Genomic DNA, 12,468 nt, shown 5'->3' with positions numbered 1-12,468 from the left:
GGCGGAGGAGGAGGAGGAGACAACACAGGGCGCCCCCACCGCCGCCGCGCCGGTGCTGCGGATCTGGATGAAGGTACCGGCGGCAAAGCGGGCCGGGAAGCCGGTGGGGGCTGCTCTGGAGTCCGTGGACGGTGCGGGCGGCGGCGCTGCCGGGGCCGGCGGCTGGAGTCCCCTTCTCATCCTTCCCTCCGGGTCTGTCCCCGCAGCCGCGTCTCCTCCTCCTCCTCCCCCCCGTCCCTCCCCCCCCGGCCTTCCCAGCTCCGTTCCTCCTCGATGCCGAGGCCCCGCGTAAAATACTGGGGGCTGCGGGTGCCGGGGGGGCCCCGGCTGCAGGATGCGGGGCGCCGGGGGGGGACGGAGGCGGCGGGGTGGGCAGATGCGGCGGATGGAGCGGGGCCGCTCCCGCTGTGTGGGGCCGGCTGGAAAATGGCTCCAGGAAGCGGCGGCTGCTGACAATGAATGAAGGGAAAGGAGACGGGTTACGCGCCAAGGGCCTCCCGCGAAACTCGGATTTCCCGCCCTCTTTTCAAACCAAATTTGCATGGCCCCGCCTCCGGGGCGCGCCCCGCCCGCCTCGCCGCCTCATTGGCCCCCGCCGCCCTCCACGCCGTCCAACGGGGCGCACGCCTCCCCGCCCTTCTCCCTTCCCACTGGCCCGCCGCCGCCGCTTATTTGCATGCCGCCCGACGATTGGCTGCGACGGGGGGCGAGGGCTTGGGGGGATTCCCCCCGGCCCCGCCGAGGAGCCGGGATCCCGGCCCGGCCCCGGCTCCCTGACACTGACAGCTGCGCCCGCCCCGCCGGCACCGGGGAAGGGGGAGGAGGAGAAACCTCCGGCACGGCCCGGTCCCGCCGAGCCCCGGCACGGCACGGCCCGCAGGGCTCCCCCCGCAACTCGGAGTGGGGCGGGGGGGGGACACACACAGCCCCCTCTGTCCTTCTCTCCCCGGGAAGGCGCTGGCCCGGCCGCCGTGCGGAAACCCCGCCGCTCCGGAGGGGCTCCGGAGGGGTTGGAGACCCCCACCCTTCGGCCGGGCCGGGTTCTGCTGCTCGGAAAGGGGGTCAGCTGAGCTCTCGCCCTGCTTTGCTCGGAAAAAGTGAAGTTTTGAGGGAGCCGAGGGGCGGGATTTCACGCTCCGGTGGCTGGAGAAGCCCCTTCCCTCACCTTCCTGCTTCTGCACCCACATGGACCCTCCAACCATTGCACTTGTTTGGTTTTTTTTTTGCACCCACCACAAAATATTGCCTTCCCTTATCTCCGAGAAGTAAAACTATGTCCACCAGCTCTTCCCACTTTCTGGGCAGCATCTTCGCTCAGGAAATGCCACCTATAAGCTTAAATGCCCCTTTAATTTATTAAATCCTCCCCGCCCTGCCCAGCGCCCACTAGCCATGCCTGATTTTCTCATGTTGTGTTTCCCCTCCCTCACACCCTGCTGCCCGTGCTCCTGACAGACGTGTCCCAGGCTGCACACCCAGGCCAACGCTGCCGAATCGGGGCAGATGGAGATCATAGAATCATAGAATCATTCAGGTTGGAAGAGATCCTTGGTATCATGCATTCCAACCATCTACCCTACTCTACAAAGTTCTCCCCTACACCATATCCCCCAACACCGCATCTAAACGACTCTTAAACACATCCAAGGATGGTGACTCAACCACCTCCCTGGGCAGCCTATTCCAGTGTCTGACCACTCTTTCTGTGAAGAATTTCTTCCTAATGTCCAGTCTAAACCTACCCTGTTGCAGCTCGAATCCTTTCCCTCTTGTTCTATCACTAGCTGCTTGTGAGAAGAGACCAGCACCAACCTCTCTACAGTGTCCTTTCAAGTATTTGTAGAGAGTGATGAGGTCTCCCCTCAGCCTCCTCTTCCTCAAACTAAACATTCCCAGTTCCCTCAATTGTTCTTCGTACGATTTGTTCTCCAGGCCTTTCACCAGCTCTCATGGATTGAGATCCCTTCCCTGGAACACATTCCCCCTTTCCAACACTAGCAGGTACACCAAGAAGTTGTTCCACCAAGCCTACAGCCCCACTTATACCTCCCCCTGCTCTGACCCCAGCTCAAAGGGAGTGGATGCCTAGGGTGTGATGCTGTTGCATGTAAAATGAGGGCATCTTCCATTATGGGCATGTTTTCCATCAAAGGAAGAAATTCTGCTCCCTTTGGCACTGGAGAGGGCTCGATTAAGCTACTGCATACGATTTTGGGCACTGCATGTTGGGGAAGACACAGCCTACAGAGAATCCAGAGGAAAACAAAAACAATAAGACACGGTCAGAAAAAAATGTGTCCTACTGCAAAGGTTGTCTTTTGTGTTGTCAGGGTGAAAAGTAGGGGAAGAGGACATGGCAGCGATGATCTGATGCGCAACAAGTCACAAAGAGGTTGCTCTTCCTCCACAGGGAATGTAATGGACTTTCTAAGCAATATTAGATTTAATCTAGATAATTGGGGATCAACAGATGTTGAAGTGAGGAAGCCCCACAGCAGCCTACCCAGCAATACTGGAGGAGGTTTTTCAACAGATGAGGAGGAGTTCTTTTAGGGGTGATGCAAGTTTGGACTGGGCATGCAGGACCTTCCCAAGTCTTCATTATGGTCCTTCCGTATCAAGCTGGAGCAGGGCTTGGCTGAAAAATTTCACATCCTTCTGCAGAACCTTGGCATTGCTTAAGATTTTATCTAAATCTGCAGTTCTGCGGCTGGGGACTGCTCTTAGGGAGTCGGTCAGCAGTGTCCAACTCTGTGTGTGAAGCTCTGAGAGCTGTGCTCAGCATGCCTTGGCCATGACAGGTGGAGCAGCACCTTGCTCGCCGGGTGAGGTGTATCCTCAGCGAAAGCAGGGAGAAGCACAAATCTCTCCCTGCTGCAGAGTTCATCTTCTGCCTTCTTCCGGAGCCTCTCTTATGGTTTTCCTCTTCCATGGTCTATGGAAGAAGAAACCACCATGCCAGGGTGTCCTACGCCAGGACCTTGTAGCAGGAGGAGGTTACTGGGGCACATCCGAGGGCCAGAGCAGGGCAGAAGCTGAGAAATGAGGACAACAGATAAATGGGGAGGGAAAAGTTCAGATAATAGAGAACCATGGGGGCAGGTGGGCAGTAAGCTTGCTTAGAGTTCAAAGGGGGGTTTTTCCAGGTATGGAAACGGTAACATGACATGGCTTTAGCGTGTCCTAGAGGAAAGGTAATGGAACTAACAGGAAAGAAAGAAAGGTAACTGGGGGCTGCAACTGGGAAAGGAATAATGAGAAATTTTCAGGGAAGAGAGGAGAGGGGAAAAAAAGGCATCTAGGAAACAACGTGGATAGAGGGGGGGTGGAAATAATTAAGGATCCTGCAAGATGACGAGAAGAAACATGGGCCGTGACGTTACATCATAAAGAAAGAGAAAGCAATAAAGAAAGAAACAAGGTAAAAACACAGGAAAGTGACAACAGCAAAAATGGAGAGTCCTTAGAGCAGACCTTTAAAGAGAAGGGGTAAAATATAAAAAGAGACATGTAGGTACAGTGAAAATAGCCAGGATCCCAGGAGCAGAAACAAACCACAGTCAAACAGAGGGAGCAAAAGCAGCAGTGCACAGGCTAAGGCAGGGTACACTTCAGAATTCACTTTCACACATTGGTTCTTTCATTATCTAAGTTTCTAGTAGCTCATTACTCTGTAAAGGGCGTAAGTCAAGCGGTTGAAATAAAATAAAGCTAAACTATTAACAGTTAAATCCCATGTTGTTTCTCTTTGTGTTGTTTTTCATTGTGAAGGAAAAGGGTCCGGCTTCATGCATAAGAAAGGTTAAGAGTTTTCAAGAACCTGTTACACTCAGAAGGACACTTTAACAGAACTGCAATAAATCCAGAAAGACAGCATCTATTTTTACAGGAGAAAAAGAACAGAAAATAAATCCTTAGTCCAACAGGAGAAGACGCTCTGATGGGTAGCATTTCCCTGCAACTAGCAGAAAGGCCAGTCCCAGAAACGCTCACCAGCTGCATGGGATGGCCAGGAGACACGGCCCGTGGTGTCTGAATGGGAAGGTCATGTCCTCTGGAAGCAGAGTGGTGCTGTGACTGTGGCGAGGCTGGTGGAGAAACTTCAAAGAAAAGCGTGGGTTTCATCTGAAAAGCAGCTTTGTTGTCCGTAAACTGACTTGTGCAGAAAACACTCTGGGAAAAGAGGTGCCTTTTTTTTTTTTTTTTCTTTAAACACAATTCTGTAGCAGATATTTCGGTTTGCAGCAGGACCAATGAAACACACAATCCACTTCCTAGAGCTAATGGGAGGAGCCTAAAGAAAATGGAAAGTAAAGCATGCATAAGAAGTATACAGAGAGCTACGAAAAGCAAGCTGATTGCAGGCCCAAAAAACTCCATTAGTCTATAAAAAGCAAATTGCTGCGTTCTGGGATGTCCAGGTATCCACTGCAGAGAAAATACCCTGCAGAACTCAGTGTCTTAGGAGATTATAGTATGTCCTAAGCCTGATGTGCAGATGTGATTTATCTTTCCTTGTGAGTATGGTCTTTATCTGTATGATGATATACAATTTTACCCACACAGTGTCATTTAGGGAAAAGGCTGCATTTGTCCTGAAAGTGGATGAACCTGTGTAATGAGGATTGCTTTCTTTGGGATTCTGATTGCTGTTGCAACAACAGAGATTAAGCTTTGTCTCGATGTTAAAATGGCTAAAAGCTGCCCTGGAGATCTGGACTCTGATGCGACTTCACCTATGAAGAAGATTCTGGACAATGTAAAAATGAAGACCGCAAAAAAGTTCCTGAGTTAAGAAAACTGCCTCTAAGAAGGGTATGAAAGTAACAGACAGTAAATAAATATATAGCCCTGCATATGGAATAATTATGAGGACAGAAAACACCGTACAGCTACTTACTATATGAGATGTGCCCATCCTTCACACTGAATGAAGAATTGTGCAGGAATAATGTTCACATAAAGAGACACTGCATCATTATGCACACATGCAAGGGGCAGAACTGAGATTGTACAAAAACCCCTACCTTCCTAATTATTAGCCTTTAAGAACTCAACTTCTTAAATTTTGGAGCTTGACTTCACAAGCAAGGAAGAGCTGAGAAGGGAAGGGTGGGATTATGTGCTTGTGATCACGTATCTGGAACACAACTGCATGAGAGCCAGCAGACATCTGGAGGGATGTACTGAATGGTGGGATACCTACTTCTTGCTGTCACTGACAATGTGACATCCCATCCTCCAGGTCACTAAAGAAGATGTTAAACACTGTGGGCCCCAGTATTGACCCCTACCAGACACCACTAATGACTGGCCTCCACCAGCTGGACTCTGCGCTGTTGATGGGAACCCTCTGGGCCACTTAACATAGCCCATGCTTCATCCATTTATGAGGATATTACAGGAGACACTGTCAGAAGCCTTACCAAAGTCAAGATAACTGTCATGCACTGCTCTCCCCTCATCCCCTGAACCAGTCAATCTCACTGTAGAGGGCTATCAGGTTGGTTAAGTATATCTTTGTCTTCATAAATCCAAGCTGATGACTCCCAATCACCTTCCTGTCCTTGGAAATGGTTTCCAGGATAATTTGTTCCATCACTTTCTTAGGGACTGATGTGAGGCTGACAGATCTGAGACTCCCCAATCTCCCTTCTTGAAGACAGGACTGACTTTTGCTTTCTTCTAGTCATCAGGATCCTCTCCCAGTTGCCATGACCTTTCACAGATTATCAAGAGTGGCCTCACAGTGACGTTGGCCAGCTCCCTCGGCACTCCTCCATACATCCCATCGGGTCCCAGGAACTTGCGTACACCCAGTTTGTTTAAATGTTCCCCAATCTGATGCTCCTCTACCTAGGGTAAATCCTCCTTTCTCTACAACTTCCCACCATCTCTCAGGAACCTGAGATTCCTGAAGGCAAATCCTACCAGTACAGACCGAGGCAAGGAAGGCTTTCAGTACCTCTGCCTTTTCCATGTCCTTTGTCACCAAGTCCCTTTTCCCATTCAGTAACAGGCCCATATTTTCTCTCATCTTCCTTTTACTGTTGATGTAGCTAGAGAAGCTCCTCTTCTTGCCTTTCACAGCCCACTTCAGATTCAAATTCAGGTGAGCTCTGGCTTTCCTAACCCCATCCATACATGCTTGGACAGCATCTCTGTATTACTGCCTGGTCACTTGGCCCTGCTTCCACCTCTTACGTGCTTCCTTCTTACGTTCGAGTTTTGTCAGGAGCTCCATGTTCATCTACGCCAGAATCTTGCTGCATTTGTGTGATTTCCAGCTCATTGGGATGGACCAGTCTTTAGTGCGGAGGAAGTCATCCCTGAAAAGCAACTGATCCTCTAGTCTCCTCTCCCATGGGACAATCTCCCATGGGATTCTTCCAGGCAGATACCCAAAAAAGCCAAAGGCTGTTCTTTTCCAGTCTGGGTTGTGATCTTAGTTTTTGCCTTGCTCCCCTCACTCATGATTGCCATCTTAGGATGACATCTTCTGAAGCAGCTAGTAAACATTAGTGAACCTCTGCTAAACAATTGTAAACAGTGATGTTTAGTTCGTTTCACTTCCCAGAAAAAAATAATTTTCAGAAAAATTGTATTAATTAGAGCTATCCTTGACCAAATTTCAAGGCCTTGCTTCACAGATTAGCCTGGCAGATTTTTGAAAGACGGCTTGTGTTACTTGGCCTTGTTTCTCAAGTAGTTTAATAGTTCTAGCCAAAAATGTCAGGCTGAGGCCATCACCTTTGTGAAATTTCAGACCAAATGATTTAGCTTTAGAAGGCAACAGATTATTGAAAAACTGGATCTCAGAATGAGAAATGTTGGATAACCTTAAGTATAGGCATGTCTGCCCTCCCAGAGAATAATATATAGGCACCCCTTCTGGAGAGCAATTTGAGAATAAAGATGATGGAGCTTCAGTAAAGTCACAGCAGATTCTGTTTTTGTTCAGAGGGCTAGATATTTGGGATATTACTGGAAATAATCTAATATAATTCCACAACCTTTGAACACAGTTTATGTCATTAGACCCTTTTTCCTCTTAGTTGGAACTCAGAATTAAAAACAAAAACCCAACTAACCAACTAAAAAAAATGAACCCTTGTGAAGTAAATGCCTAAAACCTGGGCAAATTCATTAACCACATTCAACACATAAAAAATTTACAGGGATTATAATGGTATTTTCTAGGAGAGAGACCAAAAACAGAGAAATGAAACAGCCAAACTAAACTGACTTCCTTATTCTGTGATTCCTACTAAGAAGGTGGTCTGAGACTTTCGGAGTGAAATGACTCCTATGAATAGCATGTGATCTACTTACTGGGTCTATTTACTTAACAGTTTCTGGAAACATTTACAGGACTATCATCCCTTAATTTTTAAAAGGCATCACGCTTGAAATGCCCACTTTGCCGTAAAAAAAAATAGTTAGACATGGGCACAATCTTTTTTACCAACGAGCCATCCCTCCTATTTCAGTGGTTTCAGGGAAAGCACCAGACCATCCATACAAGAGCCTACAAGCAACACAGCATCATTTGGTAGCATCTCCTCATTATACCTGTGCAACATCTATTAATCCTAGTTATCTAAAGAATTTTGTGGTGGAGAAATGATTGCTTGGTTCATTTTCAGGATTAATGACTTTTTTTTAAACTGTTGGCAAGTCATCGCAGTCTGTTGATATTCCATAAGAAATTCCATTCTTTGCACGTAGTCATGTTTTTATGCTAAAAAAAGCCTCCTGTATATATCTATAAACTCGTTAATGTCTTCCATTCTTATACTTCACACATTGGTAAACGTACAATTTTGATTTGCAGCAAGTGATACGTACGAATGTACAGCAAAAATCATGCATAAATTCTGTATGTCAGCATAGTTCTGTTTTAGGGAGGATTCTAGTGTGGAACGTCAAGTCTGACTATCTGCTTCAGGACACGGAAGGGCACTGCACCCCTATCATGGAAAGACAGAACCATGTACTTGACCTTCTGCAGGCTACTTATCACAAGGTGACTTTAAGTGTCTGTGTATTGCCGGATTAGGGGATCGGCTACTTGCTGGACTGTTGGTCCTTCTGTTGCAAATTTCTGCCTTTCCTTTAGTGGGATTACAGCACATCTCACTGTGCTCAACCTCTGAAAACGTGGCCCAGTGCAAGAGGTTTCACTAGGAGGGAGAAGAGACATGGGGTCTGTTCCTCTGTGGCCAGTTCTGATCCCTTTTGTCAATTCAGTCCAACTTTACATAAAGAGTTAATGTCCATAGTAGCCTTCTGCACCTCTGTCCTCACAGAAATCAATTGAAACCTTGTTCATCTTGATCAAGTGCTATTTAAAACACAAAGCAACCTAAAATCAAGCTGCTCTCAAGCCATCTAACCCTCTTAGGTCTACCCCTCAGACCTTCAATCTTTTAAGTTCTTTAGCCTTTGTATAACCGAACCAATTGCCTTCCAAAAGACCAAGCAATCCCCTTGTAAAAAATAAGCCTAAACAACTGTTTGTGAAGAGACTCCACTCCCAGAGAGGATTGCTTTGCCTCAGCTTCTGGCCTCTGGAGCATGCAGAAGTCTGTGGGACAGATATCCATGCAGGTCCTGAACCTCAGGAGAAGAACTGGCTTCAAAAGGTTACTACGATCAGGCATATAATATTGCTAGTATATATTTTGTTAATTTTTGTGTATTTTTATCTTCAAGGTTTTCTTTTTAAAGAGCAAGTTATCCAGGGACTTTTTGGGTGAGAGTCAGTTCCAGAGCGTTCCGATAGGAAACTCTTTCAATTTCTTCTTCTGGAGTGTTCACCAGTTTTCTTCACTGGAAGAAGGGCTGCAACCCAGGTCTCTGCACCGATCACTCTGCCAGTGGTCTGCCTGGCAGCGGAATAGCTCCATTGGAGGGTGCCCACAGCCCATGCCCGTGTCTCCTAGGACAGAGATATTTGTTCAAACCCATTTTCCAAAGCAGGCAGAAGACAAATGTGAACCCAGACCTCCATTATCCTTTGTTATGGGCAAACAAGGAGAGAATATTTCAACTTCTGCTCAGTAAATAACTCGCTGTGAAGAACTGGAGAGTCCTGCTTATTTTGGGCATTTTTTTTTTTTTTTTTTTTTTCTTCCTTCTTCAAAATTTATTGAAAACTTATTGAATTTATTTAGAAGTTCAAAGATCCTGGCATCAGAGACTGCAGCGGACCCAAAGGATGTATCCAAAACAATGGATGTCATGAAAGGGGCCTTCAAAACTTTGAGCAGCACTGGAGTGCTAGAATAGAAGTTGCTAGATAATGCTGTTCCAGACTGCTAAACAAAGCAGTGACTCCTGATGCTTTTCTTTAAACAACAGCTCTAGACTGGCTTAATCCTCTAATGGTTTAGGGGATGTGTTGTACAGTAGGGGATATATATTGCAGCAGAAATCTCCATTATTACAACCGTGTTCAGAATTCCAGCAATGCATATCAGTTTCATTAATAAATCTGTTTTCAAATAAAATAATAGCTGAATTAATTTGCTGGATGGTTTCTTGAGTTGAAATTTAGAAACAGATTGACATGAATTATTACTCTTACGACAATTGTTCTTTTTTATTCGATAGAAAGCAAAGGGCTCAGGCCAGATATGCTGAACACTAGAGAATGTATAAGATGAGGCAATTGTCCTAAAATGCTTGCAACCTGTGTTTGTATTCTCAAACACAAAGAAGATTTAGCAAATAAACTCCATTGAAAACTGAAATTCCAATAGCCAGGATATTTTGCCACACAAATCGACATTTGAAGCTGAATTTGCAGAACAATTGTGGAAATGTAATTCTTAGAACTGAGAATTCACCAGATTGCCCAAATGCCTGATAAGCCTGTTTTTGGGCTTTTTTTTTTTTTTTTTGGAGAGTGGAAGGCCAGCTCTTAATCTTGGGTGCCTGTTTCTCTCCAAGCACTGGAGAGGAAGAGCTTGGGTGTTTGGTTCAGAGCTGTAGGATTCCCTAGGTGGCAGAGGAAGGGCTGCTGAGCACCCAGCCTGGGCAGAGGATGAGGTTAGGCTGGTGTTAGAGAGCAAGGAAGAGCATCGATGGCTGAGTGGCTGGTGGATTATTTCCTTCCCTGTGTCAGGGCCAACAAGAGAGGCACCACGGTGCCCACCTTATATCCTCTCCATCAATCCAGCTCAAAATTACCTCCTATTAGAGGATACAGGAGAAGGACTACTTTATTAGGGCACTGTCCCTTCTGTAACTAGAAGATTTTCATCTTTGTGTACACAAGGTCTCCTTTATCCTTCTCTAACTAGTGGGATTGTTGTAGAAAAGTTATACTAGTGGAATGTCTTAATTCAATCCAGGTTTGTTAAGTTTCTTCTCCACATTCGTCCAGATCAGATAAATTGCATGCTGTATTTACTTTTTTGAATGCTTGCCTGAAGAGTCTCTGCACTGAGGCTGTTTCTCATAACGTGCTGACTTTTGGAACTGACTCTTTATTTACAGGCTTTGGCAAAATGGTTAGATTTATTATTTATTAACCAGAAAACCAACAACCCTTTCTTTTAGAAAGGTACACAGTTGCACAAAGTATACTGTGCTCCCAAAATTATAAGGTTTGTTCTGTATTTTTTTCATAATTCTTATTATCTATGGTTCGATAGGTACAGTTATCACCATTTTTGGAGAACTAAATCCTTTCCCTCTTTCCTCCTCTTTCACTTTCAAACTTCCCTAACATTTCATAAACTCTTGTTGCACCAAGAATTTTTGTAAGGTTTTCTTTGAGATTATAGATTTTTTCTGTGCCTTGTGAAGAGACATTTCTTTACCATGCTTTTTAAATTTTTCTTAAACGAATCCACCTTTAACCTCAGTGGGTTTCTACAACTAGACGTATTCATCCTTATCTTCCTCTTTATTATGCCTGGATACAACATCAGTTAGCATTTTTCTTTGGTTTGAGTTGTTTTGTCAATATAGCTTTTGCAAGAATATGGCCTTACTTCTCCAATATCTGGCAGGTTGTCCAAAATCTCATACTTCATCATCACAGGAGTGTAATGGCAAGACGTGCATTTTGGAGACATCGGAAGTGTTTACAAGAAATAATAATACTTTCAAATAATGCTTGAATATTATTTCCACTTGTAAAGGCTTCAGAAACCCATTCTATTTAGACTACAGTGGCAACCAAAGTAGCAAGAGCCCAAGGTTTCCACATGTGGTCAGAACCATCCCTGTGGGACTATCTTCTGCCTTCTGTATCAGAAGCCAGATGCTAACAGAGCATCATGTTAATGAAGACATTTGGGGAACTCCTGTTTTTTGACTTCTGACCTGTTTTTTTCCAGAGCTGTTCAAATTAGGTACCTTTTGGAGACACATGAATATGAGATACAGGAGGAGCAATCCAACGTTGCTCCAACATCATCCATAGCTGATTCAGGCTTGAGTATTGACCCTAAAATCCTCTGCTCTTAGGTTGCAGTTGCATGCACAACTCAAGCAGGCAGAAGCTGTCACTGCCACCAGGAGAAGCAGTCCTGCATTTCACTTATCATTTGTTCCTGTCCCTGTGCTGCCCCTCCCTTTTCTTGTGGCTGGCAACCGATCTGAGTTAGAGCCAACTATTATTTGGGCTGGGTTAGTCTTAGCTTGTATCAGTTCCTGATCTGTTGCGCTGCAGGGCTGCACAGAATTTTTCTGTGCCAACACAAGGGAGGGGACAGCACGGAGGCAGGGATGAGCCAGGTGCCTGGAAAAAAGGGAGCTGAGATGCCACCAGCTCAAAGAGTTGAGGAAACTCCAGCTTTTTTCTTGGTTGTGCTATGCAGGAGTTCAGTTAATGGGGTCAGATGAATTTTTGCTGTTTTGCCATGTTTCAGTTGTTCCTCATCCATCTCTGCATAACAGGTGATCTACACTACTTCCAATTCCTCCAGGCTTTTCTTATCACTCCTGCTTTCCAAGGCAGGATGAGGAGTTCCATGAAGACCTGGCTGCCCCAGCTGCCTACATCCCAGGCAGGACAGTGGAGTCTGGTGGTCAAAGAGAAAATTGCAACCAACAATATCTCACCTTCCAGGGTTTAGATCTTCAGCAAGTGGCTTTGGCCTTACAGCTGCTTCTCCAACCACACAACAGTTGGAGGCTTCCAAGCCACACAGGCTTCCTTCCTCTTGGATGAGCCACAGCTGGACAAACTGCTTAACACCGCTTGTTCCTACCAGCAGTCTCTGTACTACGCTGGCTGTAGAAGGGACCTGAACAGGGCTGATGATTTCTCTTGTTCCTGTGACTCTGGGCAGCGTTTGGTTTGTCAGCAGCTGCAGATCCAAGTTTCCTCAGACCCGGCAGCAAAAGCTGATACAGTAGAAATCAGGTGGCATTGTCCCACTCTCCAGGACTCTTCTGCATTAAACCCCTGTAGAGGTGGTACCATCTGCCCCCAAACTCAAGGGAAGAACC

This window comes from Calidris pugnax, unplaced genomic scaffold (genome assembly GCF_001431845.1).
Source record: "Calidris pugnax isolate Ruff unplaced genomic scaffold, ASM143184v1 scaffold8, whole genome shotgun sequence".
Taxonomy (NCBI): Eukaryota; Metazoa; Chordata; class Aves; order Charadriiformes; family Scolopacidae; genus Calidris; species Calidris pugnax.
The sequence above is the reverse complement of the archived record's forward strand: the minus strand, read 5'-3'. Positions refer to the sequence as shown.